Source organism: Leptodactylus fuscus, chromosome 3 (assembly GCF_031893055.1).
Source record: "Leptodactylus fuscus isolate aLepFus1 chromosome 3, aLepFus1.hap2, whole genome shotgun sequence".
NCBI lineage: Eukaryota > Metazoa > Chordata > Amphibia > Anura > Leptodactylidae > Leptodactylus > Leptodactylus fuscus.
The window spans coordinates 88,992,135-89,010,914 of record NC_134267.1 but is presented as its reverse complement, the minus strand read 5'-3'; the positions used below and the strand labels follow the sequence as shown (position 1 = coordinate 89,010,914).

The 18,780-nt window shown below is 38.1% G+C and overlaps 1 non-coding gene across 1 annotated transcript; it reads left to right on the top strand.

Annotated features, from left to right (window-relative positions):
• Positions 1 to 14,889: 14,889 nt before the first annotated feature.
• On the top strand, positions 14,890 to 14,994 carry LOC142198768 (U6 spliceosomal RNA). Its single transcript, XR_012715410.1, has one exon. It is a non-coding gene; the product is annotated as a U6 spliceosomal RNA (small nuclear RNA).
• Positions 14,995 to 18,780: the final 3,786 nt, after the last annotated feature.

The following is an 18,780-nucleotide window of genomic DNA, read 5'->3' as shown; positions in this document are numbered from 1 at the left end:
TATCTATTACCATATTTTAATCTAAAATCTCATACAGGTGAGTCAGTCTATTCACTACGATAAGTTACATCCGACCACTAGTACTTTTTGCCTGAGATGGTCACAAGTGGTGGATAAGTTGTTCTGCAGCCATGGCTGGGCAGAGAAATGTGACATGGGAAGTTTTTCTGCTTAGCCCTTTACGTACCAGACTAATTTCTGATTCAGGACCCGACACATTTTCAGCTTTTTTATATGTTCCGTTTTGAGGGCTATAACATTTTTATTATTTGGTTTATTCAACTATTTTCTGTGTCTTTCTTCAGTGACAGGACTTTATTTTTACCTTGTTTTTATTTTAATTTTGCATTTTTTAAAATTTGTTTTATATCCAGGAAAATCTAAACAAAAGAGAAGGGAAAACATCTTTTTCACTTTTAATTTTTTTATTATTATTTAATAGCACTAAGTGTTTCTAAAAAACTTTTTAAAATAGTCAGTAATTTTTATTTTGTATTTTGTCATCGGGGCTGGGGCTAGAACCTGTGATAAGGGAGTGTTATTGGTGTATTATTTTATTTTATTTTTTTACTTAAATTTTTATTTTTTTACTTCTTTCTTTCTTTCTTTCTTTCTTTCATTCTTTCTTTCTTTTTTTTACATTGTGTCCTCATAATGTCATAATAGACCATTGGGGGCATCTGAACAGTATTTTTTTGATTGGGGAGGCCAATTTCCTCTGTAACTGGGGATGGTACATTTAGCCCCAGTTACAGGAGGAATACAACCTCCTGCATATTAGTATACAGGTAGTCCTTGACTTATGACGCTGATCTGTTCTTACGCGGCATCGTAAACCGAATTTCGACGTAAGTCGGAAACATACCATGCGACGCCACGTAGGAACGGATCAATGTGATTTAGTGTGCAGTGGCTCAAAACCGAGGAAAACTGTACCATATACAGTACAGTACAGCCTTCCTCGGTTCCGAGCCACTGCACACTAAATCACGTACTGTAAAGGGAGAGCTGACAGCTTGCGTTTATGTGGGAGCTGACTTTTCCTCATAGGAATGCATTGGCCAGCGTTGATTGGCCAGTATACAGCATTCGGTCAATCAACGCTGGCGAGGAGGCGGAGTCTAATATCGGACCACAATATAGACTGCTGTGGTCCGATCTTAGACTCCGCCTCCTCACAGACGAGCCTCCGGCAGAACCAGCATTGATTGGCCGAATGCTGTACACTGGCCAATCAACGCTGGTCAATTCATTCCTATGAGAAAAAGTAAGCTCCCTCGTAACAGCAAGCTGCCAGCTCTCCTAACTAGCAAGGACGAGCCTGCTGCAGAACTAGTGTTGATTTGCCACAGGCTCGTCCTTGCTAGTCAGGAGTGCTGGCAGTTTTCTGTTACGAGGGAGCTTTACTTTTTAGTTCATCTCTAGTCGTAACCACGAAACGTCGTAACCCAAGACCGTCGTAACCCAAGGACTACCTGTATACAGTTAACAAAGCTGATCTGAGTCCTATAGGACCCAGCAGCATTGACAGCCTCTGATCCCGGCATCATGGCCGCTCCCATTGATGTGTATACAGCGCTGCCGGCTCCCCTTTTCTATAGCTGCACTATTTCATGTAGATACTTAAAACCTGCATGGACGTGCCAGTACATCTTTGCAGAACAAGACAACCACTCTCGTGACATACATACCCAATGGGCAGACTGGAAGTGGTTAACTGTGGAAAACCATTGACTAATATTGATGTACATACACCCAATGGTGCAACTCGTGCAGCCACATTGAGACCCAGTGGGAAAACCGTCCAATTGTCACCCTTAAACTTCCAACTGTTTATTAGATTGCATATAAATGCCTCAGCTCTTTCATTTCATGGGAAACAATCACTAAAACCTGAAGATTTCTGCTGCAGATTATTTTCTGCAATGTGCCAATAGGATTAGCCAGAATACCATCCAATTTGCAGGTAATATAACACACAGCATTTTTTGCTGCGACATTTCCGCCACGGCCAAAATGCTGTGTTTTCGCAATGTGAGGCCCTGGCCTTACATATACAAGCCCATTCATTGTACACAGTGGGAAGCAGCTTATAGTTCTCAATAGAGAAGCAAAGGACGAAAAATCAAAAGTTGGTCCAAAGTTTAGTTTTGCTTTAAGAAAATACTTTCTTAGACTAATTATAATACATGTCACCGTAGGCAAACAATATATATTATGTTTTTATTAATTAGTACCTCTAGCGAATTTTTCATTGCCCTAAAATATAGATCTGGATTTAGATATTTTCTCGATCTACATGGTTCCTCAGTTCTAAATTAAACTTTTCCACGTCCCCGAAGATTCAGGTGATCATAGACTGTGCATGAGAATAGTGTATATGCCTTGGGAGATCATTGCAGCTTGATATGAAAGATGATATCACAGATTAGTTAACCGTATGGGCACAGCCTCAGGGGAGGTATGTGGAATGAATCAGATTAAACAAAATTGATACAGTGAATACTTAATCAAACAGACAAAGGTAGTCTGCACAGCTAATTAGGGGCAAATAGAGGGTCCCTCTTGTACCTCATTTAACTGACAAATTGTGCAGACAGTTTTAATGGGAGTCTGTTTAGCAGAGAGAAAGCTGTATAGTTGACAGCTTGGCAAAATGTGGTTTCTGTAACACCACATGATGCTTATGGAAATAAGTCTGCTGCAGCTGAGCTCAGCATAGGGAGAGACACTCAATTGAAGGGCCAACAGGAATCTGGATTCTGGACGTGATACCTAAAGTGGCAGAAGGTGCTGACAAAACTGCACATTACCTGTCTCAAATGTACATCATTTTCATACATATGAATGCTGACTGGTATGATGCTGAACTACTTGGTGTGTATAATACTGAATTAAAGAATACAGTCTATAACAGTACAATGCAATGATGTTAGTAAGTAATGGTAGCTATTAGAGATGAGCGAGTAGTATTTGATCGAATACCTCCCCCCATATGTATCCATGTAAGTGGCCAAACACCAAGGGGTTAAGCGCATCGGATATTCAATGCGTTTAACCCCTTGGTGTTCGGCCGCTTACACGGATACCTATGGCGGGGAGGTATTCGATCGAATACTACTCGCTCATCTCTACTAGCTATGCTTCCCAGGGTCAGTAGAAGACAATGTAAGGCTACGGTCATACTGGTATTGTGTGACCGTTTATGGACTCCATCCCCCATTTTACTTAAAAAAAAAAAACCTTTTCTCTCCACCGATTTCGGGGCGCAAACCCGTCGGACCCTGTTATGGTCTATGGGGTCCACGGCTTTGTGTGGGTAACTGCATTTTAAGTGTGAGCCTAACGTTAAATTGATACAAGCGTACTCTTACACTTAAATATTACAGAATGACCCCTAATGCGCTATATAGCTGATTGATTATGAATTTTTTTTTTGTTTTTTTTTGTCCATGTACTACAAGGGACTATTTTCTGCTGGATAAATTTTACGTTGTAACTATACTATTTAACAATGAATTGGGGTGCTAGGGGTCGTATTAGATTAGAAAAGAAATGCGCCATTTTCTTAAAGGGTTTTGTTTTTATAGAGATCACTGCTTGGTAAAAGTGACATGTTCCTTATATATTCTCTTTGGGTTGGCGCAATTTTATTGAGATCAAATTTATATAGTATTTGTCATACCTTTACAAAAACCCAAAACTTCAAAAAATGCAAAAAATTATATTAGTCACCATAGTCTGACATCCATAACTTTTTTGTTTCTATGTATGGAGGTGTGTAGCGGAAAAAATGCCGCAGAAACCCATTACCTTTTTTTCTCACAGTGTTTTCCTTTGTATTTTCAGAGTTTTTCTCTGCAGATTTTTTGTACCTATTATAGCTATATGGAAATTGTCAGCGTTTCCGCAGGTATAATTGACATGCTGCAATTTCCGAAAACGCAGGCGTTTTTGAAAACACAGCGCTTTTTTTTGCGATATGTGATGGGAATAGCTAGATTCCCATTCACTTTTCAGTTACTGTAAAATGCAGTTTTACTCCTCGTGCACACACACGTCAACTCATTCTGAAATATCACATGAAAGTGTTGGTACTGTATGCTATATAGGTTTTATTGACCACAAAAACTCTTCAGTTCTTTTCTTGTAAGGAGTAAAAATCCTTCTTGTCTCCAAATATAAAAATACATGTCTGGATATGTTTCAGGTTACTAATTGGTAGGTGGTCATTATGCACAAACGATGAAAAATTCAGCTTTACCTTTGTGAGAAAACTCAGCCTGCACTAAAGGGTTAAAAGATCACTAAAGCCAGGATCCAACCAAAATAATAATAATAATAATAATAATAATGCACAATAGATAATTTTGTATATGACCCCTCAAATTATCTCCTGATTGTTGTTCTTACGTCTTATAGTTAATGACAATAGCAAAATATTCTTCTCTAGGGCAGCATCCCTGTTTTCTCCCTCTTCCCTAATGCTAGTACATGTGAGCCAGGAAGCTAAGCAGGAGAGCACTGGGTTTAGGCTGTGCACATTGTTAGTGTAGCCATTGTGATAGAAGGAATCCTCCAAGAAACTGATTGTATGAAATAGATACGGTAAAATTGACAACATTTGTATCGATAGTACTGCAAGTAGTAGCAATAGTGCCAAGTGCACCAGCAACAGTAGTAATGGTGTCAGGAGTGGTACCCTGTTTCCCCGAAAATAAGACGGTGTCTTATATTAATTTTTGCTCCCAAAGATGCACCATGTCTTATTTTCAGGGGGTGTCTTATTTTTTTCAAAGAAGAATTCACATATATTACTAAATATAAAAATTAATATTTATTAATACTGTACAGTATATAAATATTTTTATAGATTTGTAGAGCAGGCGATTTTGGACACAGGGATACCTAACATGTACGGTATGTGTTTCACAGTATTTACATACTTTTATATGTGTTCTAGGGAAATGGGTTGATTTGAATTTTTAATACTTTTTATATATATATATATATATATATATATATATATATATATATATATATATATTTTGCATTTATTAACCCCCTGTAATACATTACAGACAGGCAACCTGCCTTCAAAAGAAATGACGATTTTTTGCAATGCAATTGCAAAGGTCTGATCACTAATGCAATGCATTAGTGATCAGACCTTTGCAATTGCATTGCATTGCAAAAAAATCGTCATTTCTTTTGCAGGCTGCATAGAGCCGGGTGCAGGATGCCGGGTGTTTAACTATGCCGGCCACCCGAGAGTCAGGCAGCCGCCATAGCCGCCTGGTGTCTGCTGGTGTCAGCAGACATCCAGCGCTAATGCCTCCGGTCGATGCCCACACACGCTCCCATAGAAATGAATGGAAGCGCCCGGCACGCCGATTAACCCCCCACTTGCCGGCTACTTCCATTCATTTATGCCTTATATTAGGCAAGGCAGCAAAATGTCTGCCATGCCTTACTTTCGGGGTACGTCCTATTTTCGGGGAAACACGGTATCAATAGTGCCAGCAGTAGTAGTAACAGTATGCCTCCCAACTTTCAAAGGACAGAAAGAGGGACAGAATGTGCAGCAGGCATAGTGTTCCATGGCAAATTTAGCTCCACACACTTCTTGATTGACTCTGATTGACTCACAGTGTAATGTTCCTACAGTCACCCTAATATTATATGCCCAACATTACAATGTTCCCCTTCAATTGTCCCCACAATGTAAATTCTCTCTCCTGGTGACCCGGTTCGAAAGAGGGACATTAAACTGGGGCAGCTGTAGGCTGGCATTAAAAAAGGAGCAGCTGGAGTGGAACATTAAACTGTGGGGGTAGCTTATTAATATCCTCCTGTATCTACCCCTACAACTTAATGTTCCCCTTCAGTTGCCCCCAGTTTAATATCCTCCTCCATCTGCCCCTCAGTTTAATGTCCACCCTCCATGTACCCCCAGTTTAATGCCCCCTTCATCTGACCTCAAAATTTAGAATAATAGCATAATAACACTGATACTCACCTCTCCTCTCACCCCTGCTGCTCAGTAGAAGTCTCTGCTCCCAGAGGCTTCAGGTGTGATGTGAATACATCATCATATTGTGCTTACTGCTCCTGAGTCCGGAACACACAGGGGCACAGTGATGAAGCAGGGAGTGGACAGATCCTGCTGCACCAGGACATACATTGTGCCAATCGAGAAAGCGGGACAAGGCCCAGAATCTAGGACTGTCCCACAGAATCCGAGATGGTTGGGAGGTATGGTAACAGTGAAGCACTAGTATAGACACAGTGACACCAGCAGTATGCACCTTATTAAATCACAGCAATAACAGTACCACCCAGTACAGCTGCACAGAAAAAGTCACCCAAGTTTCACAAACCTCTGAATGGTAAATATATATAGTTATGCTTTGATGATTCTCCTCTTTCCTATATTCCTTCAATATTAAGCATTTTTACCTTTAAGGTGCTTTGAAAAACCGGGTAACAACCAATGGACAGGCATACCAGATTCGGTGTGTAGTATACTATATGTATGTGTACTAAATAGTATGACACACTAAGCTTTGGGGCTTTTCTGGGGCCTAGGAAAGCTGTCTAGGTAATGCTGTAATAGGAACTGCTGAATAATAAAGTTGATACGATACAAAATAAATCTCCTTTATCCAGAGCTTGCAAGATTTGCCTTTGAGACTTCTAGAATAGCTGGATAACATAGCATGTGGCACTGTAATAGGGAAAGCTGAATCTTCAGGGTGGAGGTCCATACCCGTTCCTGGCATTATATTTATACTTTGCTTGTTTTTTTCTTACTTGTATTCAATGGGCATGTCATTTACCTATACAACATTGACAGCTTACTCACCCAGTTTACAGTATCATACATGTGATCCATAGCTGTTGATAGCAGTCACTAGCATTGACTGAGCTCTTTATATGGGAGATATATATTGCACTTGTACTTTATTATTCATATTGTATTAGGAACAGTATGAAACTTTCACCCTATGCAATGATTTAATTGTTTTTATTGTATTAGTGCTGTAGATTATGGAATAAAATGTATTGATTTATTTACATGGCCTTTGTGTGTTATTTTTGTAATATACTCAGGCTATATCTATATGGGTTCATTTATTCATTTTTGGAGATTAACATGGTCTTGATGTTCATTGAGCATATGTTTCTGGCAATTGCTCAATGTACAATGTATATATATATATATATATATATAGCTACTTCTTTGCTATATCATATCGTAGCTTGACAGGATTTGCATTTTAGGGTTATGAATAATGCTGTAATAGGGATTGTTGGGTAGTAAATATACCTAAATTAGTACCTCTCTTAGTTCTATGATTGTTTAATGATTTTCAAGGTATGCCTTTTAGGTTCTCAGAAAAGCTGGATAACATACCATGGTAAGCTGTAATGTAAGAGACTGCTCAGTCAAAATCTACCTAAATAAACATTTCTCTTTACTTTTTCATTGCGTTATGCCATGCCAGATTTGTCTTTCATGGTCCCAGGAAAGTTGGGCAATATATCAGTACCTGCTGTAATACATCAGAGGCGTAGCTATCATGGGGCTGTGTAACTCAAGAGTATTATTCATTCTGGAGAGATTTTAACATATATTATAACTGGAGGTAGCAGCAGGATGGAGACTTTATGTAGGTGAGGACAATGTGGGTCAAATGTCTGGAAAAGTGAGGAACCAAAGATGTCTGTGTTGGTGAATTTACAGAGACAAGTACTTGCTGGAAGAACTGATAATGGTGGTACAAATGGAAGAGACGGGAAATATGAGTGACTGCAGTCAGAGACGTTATCTGTAAGTCGCAAATGTTAGTACACTGCATTCACCTAAATGGTCTGCAGAGCCATGTGCAGTGCAGTGTAGAAACTGAAACTACAGCTATACGGTCACTGTATTGTGATCATTATGGTATACCTGAGTTGGGGGCCCACTTGCTTGGACATGTTTGTACCCACTGTACTGAACCCCTAGCTACACCTCTGTGCGGTATATTAAATAGTAATAAGTATAATAACATTTTTTTTTTGTTTGATAATAGGATGCTAGGTAGCGGCATATTTACCAACCTCCCCGGACCTGGTCTCTGCCAGCCCCCTGATTCTCCTTGTACTATAGGCCGTGGAGGTCGGCAGTGAATAGGTCCGGGCCAGGCCGCGATCCCATTGCCGCTATTATTATACTCGGGGGTCTGAAAAGAGGGGAGGAACACCCCCTCCCCTCCTGATAATACTCATCTATGGGCAAGCACTGTGAGCAGAGAGAGGGGGTGTTCCTCTCCGCTCACATTGTACAGTGCGATAGGCGCTGCTGGGAAGAAGGACGTTCCCGACAGACTGTCAGAAATGCCCTTCTGACTGTAAAGAGCTACAGTACCGACACCGATAGCTCTTCAATAATTCAATCCGGGAAGGGGGGGGGTCTTTCGATTGTCCACCTCAAGTAATGTAATCTCCACAGAATATTACTATGAGATAATCAAATTTATCTGATTCTTTCTGCAACAAATCTATTATTTCCACAAGCTATCCATTTTCCTGTTTACCCATCATATAAAACGTTTTTTACAAAGTTATTTCTAGCTAAAGAATGATTGCATTGCAAATTAATATCTTGCTAATAAAATATAGCAATGTTTCATGAGTAATGTGTAACCTGTATTACCTTCTGTTAAACTAGATAGAGGGATCATTGTACAAGCAATTCTTCTTCTTTGCCCCCATTTCTCATTAACATGACCCTCACTCCTATTGTTTGTATTAATGATTAATTTATTACTCATCAAATCAGAAGGTCCACATACGGAAAAAAATCAGATAGTGTAAAGTGCTTTGGAATATGTTGGTGCTATATAAATAAAAATTATTAAGATTAAATTGTCAATAGCAATTACTGATGGCTGGTTATGATTTATATGTAAATTGGTCTGAATCTTATAATAAGAACATATAATTCCACTACTATGAATTACCTATAGGAATTGCAAAAACATAAATGGCAACTGGACATCGGGAACTTGAAGACCAGATGTATTTTTTACTAGGTATTTAGACCAGTTGCAGAATGCAGATAGAAATCATGCCACATGTTAAAACCCCAATCATTTTAATAGTGTTGTACTAAATCCCGTTTATATAAAATATACCCCCACATATTGTAATCCACAGAATTCCTTATGTCATAGAACATTGCTACGGATTGTCCATTGCCAGTTTTAGTAGTTTACAGCTCTGATGTAAAGTAAAGAAAATCAAGATGTAATGTTGCATGGACATCCTTTTCTGCTTTCTGGAGAAGGTGAATCAAGTATTTCGGTTGCACATGAAAGTTTCAGAGGCGCCATCACTAACACCTATGTCTGCAAATAAACATTAATTTTATGCATTTCTATTGCAAATATACTTAATTTTCCATGGTCTGTAATTGTGGATATAGTATTTTTTGCAGGATAAGCCCTTTAAATATGGTCGGTCACTTTTAAAGAGTTTTTAACTATCCTATTTTATTCTACTGTTTCTTTACTTTAAGCACAATGGGGTAAAGGATAGAATGGTGTGGCCCCCTGCCTTCACTCTAGTATTTATATGGGATATAATAACCTAGATATGGATCAACATATATTTCTTATTGTATTTCTATTCTTATATCAGAAGATATATTTTGATTCGAATGTTTCCGCAGTGTAATTGAAATGTAAGATTATTCCCAGCAGTGTGTCAAGAAAACTGGTAGAGGTAATTGATAAATTTCTTAATTTATGGCTAGTTCCAGCCTCTCAGTTAGAGGCTCACAAACATCTGCCCTTACAGGGCAATGAAATTCCCATCAGAGACCCCAGCAGATATTGGCAATTGAAATGGCAAATTAGCTGTGGCCACAAACCAGAAGTGACAGCTCAAGTAGGAAGATATAAAGGGTGTAACAAACTAATATCGCTAGCAACTGGCCATCATATCATATGGGCTAATCACAACAGAACCTGGGAAATAATAGCCTCCAGATGTTATCGCTTTGTTAACGCCTTCTCCCAGAAGACACAAGACTGAATGAAAGCAGTTAGCAAACAAGGGGGTAGTATTGTAGTAATATAAAATGACAAGTAGACGGGACGGTCACTTATGGTAATGATAATCATCACACAACTTCATTATAGCATCATATTATAGAAAGTTCTGGAACTAGTGGTCTAGCCAACAAATGTTTACATTATAAATGCATATTATTATTGGTATAATAATATTTGCATGGTTATTATTATACATAATGATGATGATTATTATTATTTTTAAAATTAAAATCTAGAAAGTATCAGATTTGAGAAAAAACAGTAAATACAGTAATTTGTGCAGAGCTATTACTGGTGATGGCTAGTTACGGCTGAAATTTATGCAATGTCAAATTTGGGAACGTGGAACCCAGGTAGTCCATGAAAACCAGTGAATTACCAATAGGTCTTGCTGAATCATAAATCGCAACTTGATCTTCTATTGACCTCTTTGTAAGGAAAAAGCATGTTACAATATGTTCCTCTAAATGTACTAAAATATATATATATATATATATATATATATATATACACACACACACACACACACACACACACACATACATACCAGTAAATGCACACATTTGTTCATATAAGAAAGGGAGGGAGAGATAATATATTATACTGACCCTAACCACCTCGTGCTGCAATACAACTAATGTGTCTTTTGCTTTTGATGCTATTGCTTTCTGGGGCACCGCAATTTTCACCCTAAAACCTCATGCCCCCTGGTTTCTGACCTCTAGCATGGAGCTTATAAAAGAAGGCATGGAAACATGAATGTCAGTGGCGGAAATATCAATCACCAAAGGACAAAATCTCACTGAATGTACACCTTAGAAACTACCAATCAGCAATAAATAAAGGAAAAAAAAATAAAAAACTTTCCACTTTCCTGTAACAGAATCATCACAACAACACTGAAAAATTAAGGCTGCATTTACATGGAGTAACGCGCCGCTCATTCTGACACGTAAACACATGTCAGAGTGAGCGCAGTAAAACAGAATCCCATTGACTTCAATGGGTTTGGTGTTACTCGCGCTACCCATTGAACTGAATGAGAAGCTTTTTTACCTATTGCTTTCAATGTGATACATGCATATAACATTGAAAACAATAGGTAAAAAAGCCTCCCATTGAGTTCAATGGCTAGCGCGCGTAAGACCGAACCCATTGAAGTCAATGGGATTCTGTTTTACTGCGCTCACTCGGACACATGTTTACGTGTCAGAATGAGCGGCATGTTACTCCATGTGAACGCAGCCTAACAGTCCAGAAGCCAGAAATAATAAAATCATAAGTTAATTGGTATTGATGACCGAGTAGATGAAACAGAGATCACAAGTATCCTTCAGAGCCTACTCAGAACATATAAACTAGATCGAGGCCTGACCTTACATCTCCTGGAAGGTCCTGACCAGCTACATAGAAAAGGTTGTTGCTATTCAGCTAGATACCAAACTATCTGGTGATGACATCTTCAACAAGCTTCAGGAAAAAACACAGCACTGAATCAGCACTCACACAAGTACTAAATGGCCCATGGCCAGAGACAGACACGATTGTACTCTAAACTAATTCTCTGAGACCTCAGTAGCATAAGACAAAGTTAACCATGACTGTCTAGCATGCTGCGTGCTACATTTATCAAGGTTTTAGACACTTTTTAGGAACTTTTCTGACTTGGATGGGGTGTGGCCTTGAGGAGAATGGGAGTGGCTACATGGGAAAGGGGCATGGCCTAACGTGTGCCTTTGTATGAAAAAATACACCACAAATACACCAAGAACCTGAAAGTCAACTAATAGGAGTCATAAACTAAGACTAGACAGTAAGAATATTCTAGATTTGTCAAACAGCATCAGACACCTTTATAAATCTGGTGCAGTTTATGATTGTCTTGTCTTGAGATTGCACTGTCTAGATTTTAGACAGTATTAGGAAATCTGGGCCAAGGAGTTTCTTTTACAATTTATGTAAAAGTTCTTCAGTGATTTAGTTCCTTCATGGTTGACAGACCAAAAAGAGTATTTATGGGTTAATTATTGTCATCAGTAGTCCCGTCAAAATATGGAGTTCCACAGAGCTTGGTGGATTGGTCCCCAATGTGGTTTGAAGCTTACATGCCTCTCACAATCGGCCAAAGGAAAAAGGCTGATGGACATACACAGTCGGCTCTTTGGAATGAAGGGACCTATAATTAAATTGGTCTCATTACCTACTACTCCAGTGTGTAATGGCCTATTTAAAAAAAAAAGCAGATCCTTAGGTCGCAGGTCTTGTGGTAGCCATTACGAAAATACTTGCGCTACTGCTTACCATCCAGTGCCTTCTATTCAAAGGTGCACCTTACCATGTTCATGTGGCATATCATAGGAGCAGAGTAATTCATAGTAAAATTAAAGATGAAAACCTCTGCTGTTAAAGGCTTTTGCCTGATACCCCACCATCTTCGTTACCTGCATGTTAGTTGTATATATCCCCCATATACCACAGGTCGCATGGACAATGAACGGTAATAACTACCATACTATTTTTGCTTATACATTCTAAGATGCTAGTCTGATGCCAAAATCTTAAAGATCAGTGTCAATATCTTCTCGAATATGGTATCAATTTGATGTCTGTTTCAAAAATATAATGTTAGAGTTCTGAAGGAGGTAAAATTAAGTCACTGGAAAAAGAACATGGAAGCCTTGACAATGTAATAGGTTCAAATTCTCCTACTGTGCAGCATTACTACCAACCATTGACATCTGCTGGCCTAAGGCAAACATTTATCATATCCCCCACTTAACACTGTCCTCAGTGGATGCAGCCCCAGGGTGGGCCTTTGTAAATTCATGTAATAGCTGCAAGCAGACATTCAGTGTGGAGAACAGACAGCTGTCAGGGTTCTAGCATAGTTTGCTCCAAGGGGTGGCCATAGCTGGAGTGGGAAAGCGCCAAGTACAATAATTGTTAAAAATGCCTAATGCTGAAAGTGAAATATGTTAACAAGGTGTGATGGATTACACAAGCCAGAAATCATGTTTCCTGGTCCTCTCCCCCGCTGTGCTTTTGCCAAAGATGCTTATAGTAATGCTTTGTCTGTTCACTTTAAGGAACATTAACTGGATCAAAATGTGAAGACAGATCTCATATGCAAGTGTAATTTTTATATATGACCTTTGGAAAATAAAGGTTTAGATTTCTGAAGCTCCATGACATACTATTGCTTCTATGAACTATCAGCTGTAACAGACAGCGACAGTTCTATTAAAGTAAATCTTTCAACGTTCATTACAAGACTGAGTTGGGTCACTGTGTCATGGGGTGTTGGTGATATGATACTACAGGTCACAGCCAGCCCACACTGACTCTCGACATGTGTAGGTAGTGAAGAAACGATCAATGAACAATATGTTACTGTTCATTAAGTCTACCCACTACCAAAGACTATATAGTTACAGTATAGCATTGGATACTAGTCTATTAGAGCTGGCGTCCTGTTCTAGATCTCCCTTATTGTGATCATGTCTTATTAGGCATATGATAATGTATTAAAACAGTATTTACATATATCAATACATGTCTGTAACCAAGCCCAACAATGGCCACCACATTGCCCCCACAAAGTATAATGCCCCTTAGCGGCACCCACACAGGATTGGACCCTGGTCCACAAGTTGACAACCCCTGGTTTAATCCTATAATACGCAAGGAATGAACAAGCCAGAATCATTTCACATAGAGCAACACCTTTGCCACAACTTTAGTTTGACTTTGGGAATTCTTTTGGTACCTTTATTTAGATGCTCTTAGCTGATCTGATGGCAAATGCAATGGATAACAGAAGATGGGAACAGTGGTCATGTAGTCCAAAAAGTCATCAATATAAGTCAAGGAGATACAGATATAACTGATGTAGAGGTGAAGTGTAAACATAGTCAGGTAATCCAATGGTTGGATAAGAATAGTCAAAGAGTGCAGATTACGCAATATAAGAGCAGTTTGTTTTATTGATTTAATAATGGTGATCAAGCAGAACCAGGTACACAGTGTTGTATATAGAAGAAAAGTCAAACAATCAGGTCAGGAAACAAAATACAATAGCACAAGATAGCACCGTAACAAGCCAAGAAAATGGAATATATACCAGAAAAAAACTAAAACATTTTGGGTGGGGGGTATCTTGCAGTTTCCCTGCAGAAATTCTGCAACGTTCACACTGTGTGGCCTTATCCTTATAGTTTGGAGGAAAAGATTGGCATATATTAGTGGCATATGACTTCTGTCTACCATCTGCCCACAATCAATCAAAACGGATCATTGCCAGAGGAGAAAAGATGTCTGTGTGAATTTGCACAACTTAAAATTAGCCAAATATATACATTTTGGTGTGTGACATGTTTCCAGACATGTGATGTTAGTGGTATTTCAGGAAGGAGGTGTATCAATTCAACAGCATGGATCGCCTGACTCATTACTCAACTTTTGACAGTCAATCACCTAAGCTCAATAAGCTGTCAATCATGATGAGATGCCCACAAACAGGGTGACAATAAGTTGTGGCGGTACATTACAGATTAGCTGTCTGCTGCATGCTGTTCAGCCCACCCCCATCTCAATGGACACTTTAAGTTTAAGAAGTACAGTAGATGACACTATAGGAATGGAGAGGATGGAAAAACAGACACTTTAGTTTCATTAAGTAATTTCTTCAATAAAACCTTTTTTTTCTGAAAACTAGATTAATGACTGCTGTGTGGTGATGTGCTCTAAAGTTATCATAAATGATGTATAATGGTCTCAATATTATTACGCTTGCATTGGGAACACATATACTAAAATTGGATTGATACAGAGAAGATTATCATGGCCCCTGTACAAACAGGACACGCAAATTCATATAATGTTCCATATTTAAGAAAAAAAGATTGTAATTATTATTGAAAGTTAATCTACTATTTATAGTAATGATGTACGGAACTTGCATAATGTAGGAGTAAAAAAAAATGCTGAAAAATGAATTTTTCAATAATAGAAGTGGTAATAGTTTATTTTTGTCAATTTCCAAAATGAAAGTGAATGATCAAAAGAAAAATCTGAATCATATAAACATTTGGTCTAACTAATCTCAGGAGGAGAAGTCCTGAAAGTGATGATATGGTCCCCACAGAACCCTGAACTCAACAATGAGTCTGTCTGCGATTACAATAAGAGACAGAAGGATCGGAGCAAGCTCACGTAAACCGATCTATGGTTAGTTCTCCAAGATGTTTGGAACAACTTTCCTGCCGACTTTCTTCAAACCTGTGTGCAAGTGTACCTAGAAGAATTGATGCTGTTTTTAAGGCAAAATATTGATTTAATTTAGATTTCTCTTTTGTTCTTTCATGTTGCTAATTGACAAAAAATAACCTATTAAGAGGCCATTCACACTACCATTAGTACTGACCATTGCTTTCATCTGTTACAAAATATTAACGAACACGAACAGATCCGTCGTAAATCCGACAAAAATCCCATTGATTTCAATTGAATTTGATCAGTTGTCTGTTAGTGTCCGTTTTTACCAAATCCTTCACATATCCGTTTTTTTAGTGTACATTATGCGGAGTGCAAGACTTTTTTTTCTGTACAAAATAATGGCTTTATGACAGACATTAAGTATCCGTTATTTTTTAACATTGCTGACTATGGCTAATGGACAGGGGTCTGTTATACTTTCCATTATTACTGCCAGTTTTTTTCTGAGTATGCTTAGAAAGCAGAAACAAACAAACAAAAAAAAAAAAGCAAAAACCCCCCCAAAAACGGATAGTATAAAATGGACACTAACAAACACTAACTGATCCTAATGTGTCCATTAAATTGATCAGTTAAAATAACAGACACATTAACATCAGTTAGTGTCCATTAATGTCCATTATGATAGGGGTACAATTTTTTTTTTTTTTTTAATGGACACTATCAGAACGGACATCCAATGGTAGTGTGAACTCTCCCTAACGCCCCTTCTATCTTTGAAAGCATTCTTATGTTGTAGCTTTTTTCCACTACTGCACAGTATTGTATCTGAATACAGTAGAAAATAATTGCATAACACAATTTTGTTGTGCCGTTTGTGCATACAAGTTGTACTGAGGTACGCAGAGTCCTTGTGGCACTACACTAGGGATCTGCGGGCACCCAGTGTATTGCATATTTTCCCCAATATGTGACATACAGCATTTGTAGGAAGAGATTAGCAGCATATATTTACCACCATACAGATGTATATAGAGTGTAATACTGAATATAACTGGGTCAGTAATTATTATGCAAATCTATATATACTGTATAATATTGAGAATCCTAAGGTCTTACTTGAAACAATATATTTTAACATTCACATATCAAAGAAGTTTTTTAATGTATTAATTTTATATGTGTGGGAATAACAGTACAGTGATGACTAGATGTATACAATATTCGGTTGTTGCTCTGACAGCCGTGACTCATATTTCTTTTAGAATACTATAAAAAAGTGCACTGTAAAATTGTCGATAAGAAGATGCATTATGCATAGTACATAATGGTATATACCAAATATACTGAAAATCTATTAGGAAATCTGAACAAAGTCTGGAAGAAGGGGTAGTCATAGTCATCTCAATGAGATGGTGTTTGGGGGGAAATCACTGTAGTGAAAAATAAGCCTCAACATTCTGGATGGATTGATAGCTGAACACCGTCAGAGTACAATGTTCAAAGTGAATATGTAAATTTTTCATATTGATATATATGTATCTTCATTCATAGTCTGCTACCCAGAGAAAGCATAATAGAGTTTTGTATTTTATCAGCAAATTACCCTTCATTAGCAAAAAAAGCCTTGAGACTAGAGATGAGCGAATAGTATTCAATCGAATAGCTTAGTTTTTGGTGTGCTCGGTCAAATACCACGTGGGAAATATTCGATTCCCCTCCTACCTACCCTGGCGCTTTTTTTTTACAACAAAAACTATGCAGGGGAGGTATTCAATCGAATATACTTGCTTACAGTATCTCTACTTGAGACTGAGTTTTCTAGAAGAGACCATTACTAATAGATCCTGTTTCAACTGACAACCAAGTGTCAAATCTTTGGAACAGTATATCCATAAAGGGGCTAGCAAAGTATCAATGTAGTCGTAAGGTTCATACTAGCATTGTGCTCTCTGTTGTTCAGGTCCGCGGGGAGGGGAAATCTGTCAAGTATCCCCCGTTTTCAAACTGAAAGCGGTGGAGTGAAAAGTCTCTCTGAAAATAATTTTTTAAATGCTTGAGAAAAGAAATAATATAAATTATATATATATGATATTATAGTCATTGATGCTTTTATATTGTTGACAACCTAGAAATGGTATTTCAGACATAAAACTATATCTTACAGGTCTATTGACTAGCTGAAAATCATATGTGTTACTATAACTTATGTAACTATATATTCATCAAGGTAGAATGCCCCTTTATAGTACCACTGTTGCCATAGACATCCAGACATCCAGTATATATATATATATATATATATATATATATATATATATATATATATATATTTTACAATAGAAAGTCAAGAGTAACAGGATCCAACTGTGTATAAAAAAATGTTTGCCTCAACTTTATGGCAAAAGCATGGCATGAACCTACCTAGCCTAAGTGTAGCCTAATGCCTAATGCCTTTCTAGACATTTTGGTGTTTTTCTGGAACCTTTATACACTATCTTATACAATATTAGTATTACAAAAAAAAATAAAAATATATCCCAAATGGCAGTAGAAAGTATATAACATGCATCTGCTTTATCCTTCCCCTTACCACTAGGCCTGGTTTTAATGAATGTATGGTTTTCATTTTGACGTGTGACTTGACAAGGTGATCTATCAGCGCCAACCTCTCATTTGCTCAGTCAGAGGGCTATTGGCAGTGTGGCATTTCACTAATCCCTTCACCTCCCATTACATGCTTGCATTTAGACTTGAAATAAGCGACTTGCTTTTGCAATACAAATTACCTGCACATTAAAGACTACCCTCGGAGGCAATGACTAATGAGAGAGAATAGGAGGGAATGCCCATCCTGTCAACACCAGTCAACATCAGGTACCAAGTTTTACATTTCCTGAAGAGCAGCTTTTCAATCTTTGTTAGAGCCATTATCAGTTGTATAGCCTGTCTCTATCTGTCTTCTGTCCTACCATTCTGGCTCAGGAAAGAAAATTATTTTCACATTAGCAACTCACTAATGGTCACAAGTTTTCTACCTGGGACTCTGCAGGAGTCAAATGCATTGTGTTAACACCAACCTGCGGTATTGTTAGAATGGCCAGCCTCAGCCTGCAGATCCTTCTGTGATGCACATGGATAAGTGGGCTGGGCGGAGAGTTGTCACAACCATTCATCATCCTCCATCAATGTCATCAATATCTCATGCTGAGAAACCAACAGGAGTAAATCTGTCACTCAAGTCTTCTGACAGCTTGACAACAGTTTACTGTACAGATGTTTATAGCACTGAGAATATGGCAGACGTGTCTCATACACATCTCTGAATAGATAGTTCTATCAGGCTACATATGTTTTGTATTTTATGATTATTGTTTTCAGGTTATTGTGGTCGACAGCTCTACAGACACTACAGCGCTACAGTAAATTCAGTGCACTGTCTGCTTTCTAGAGGTATATAAAA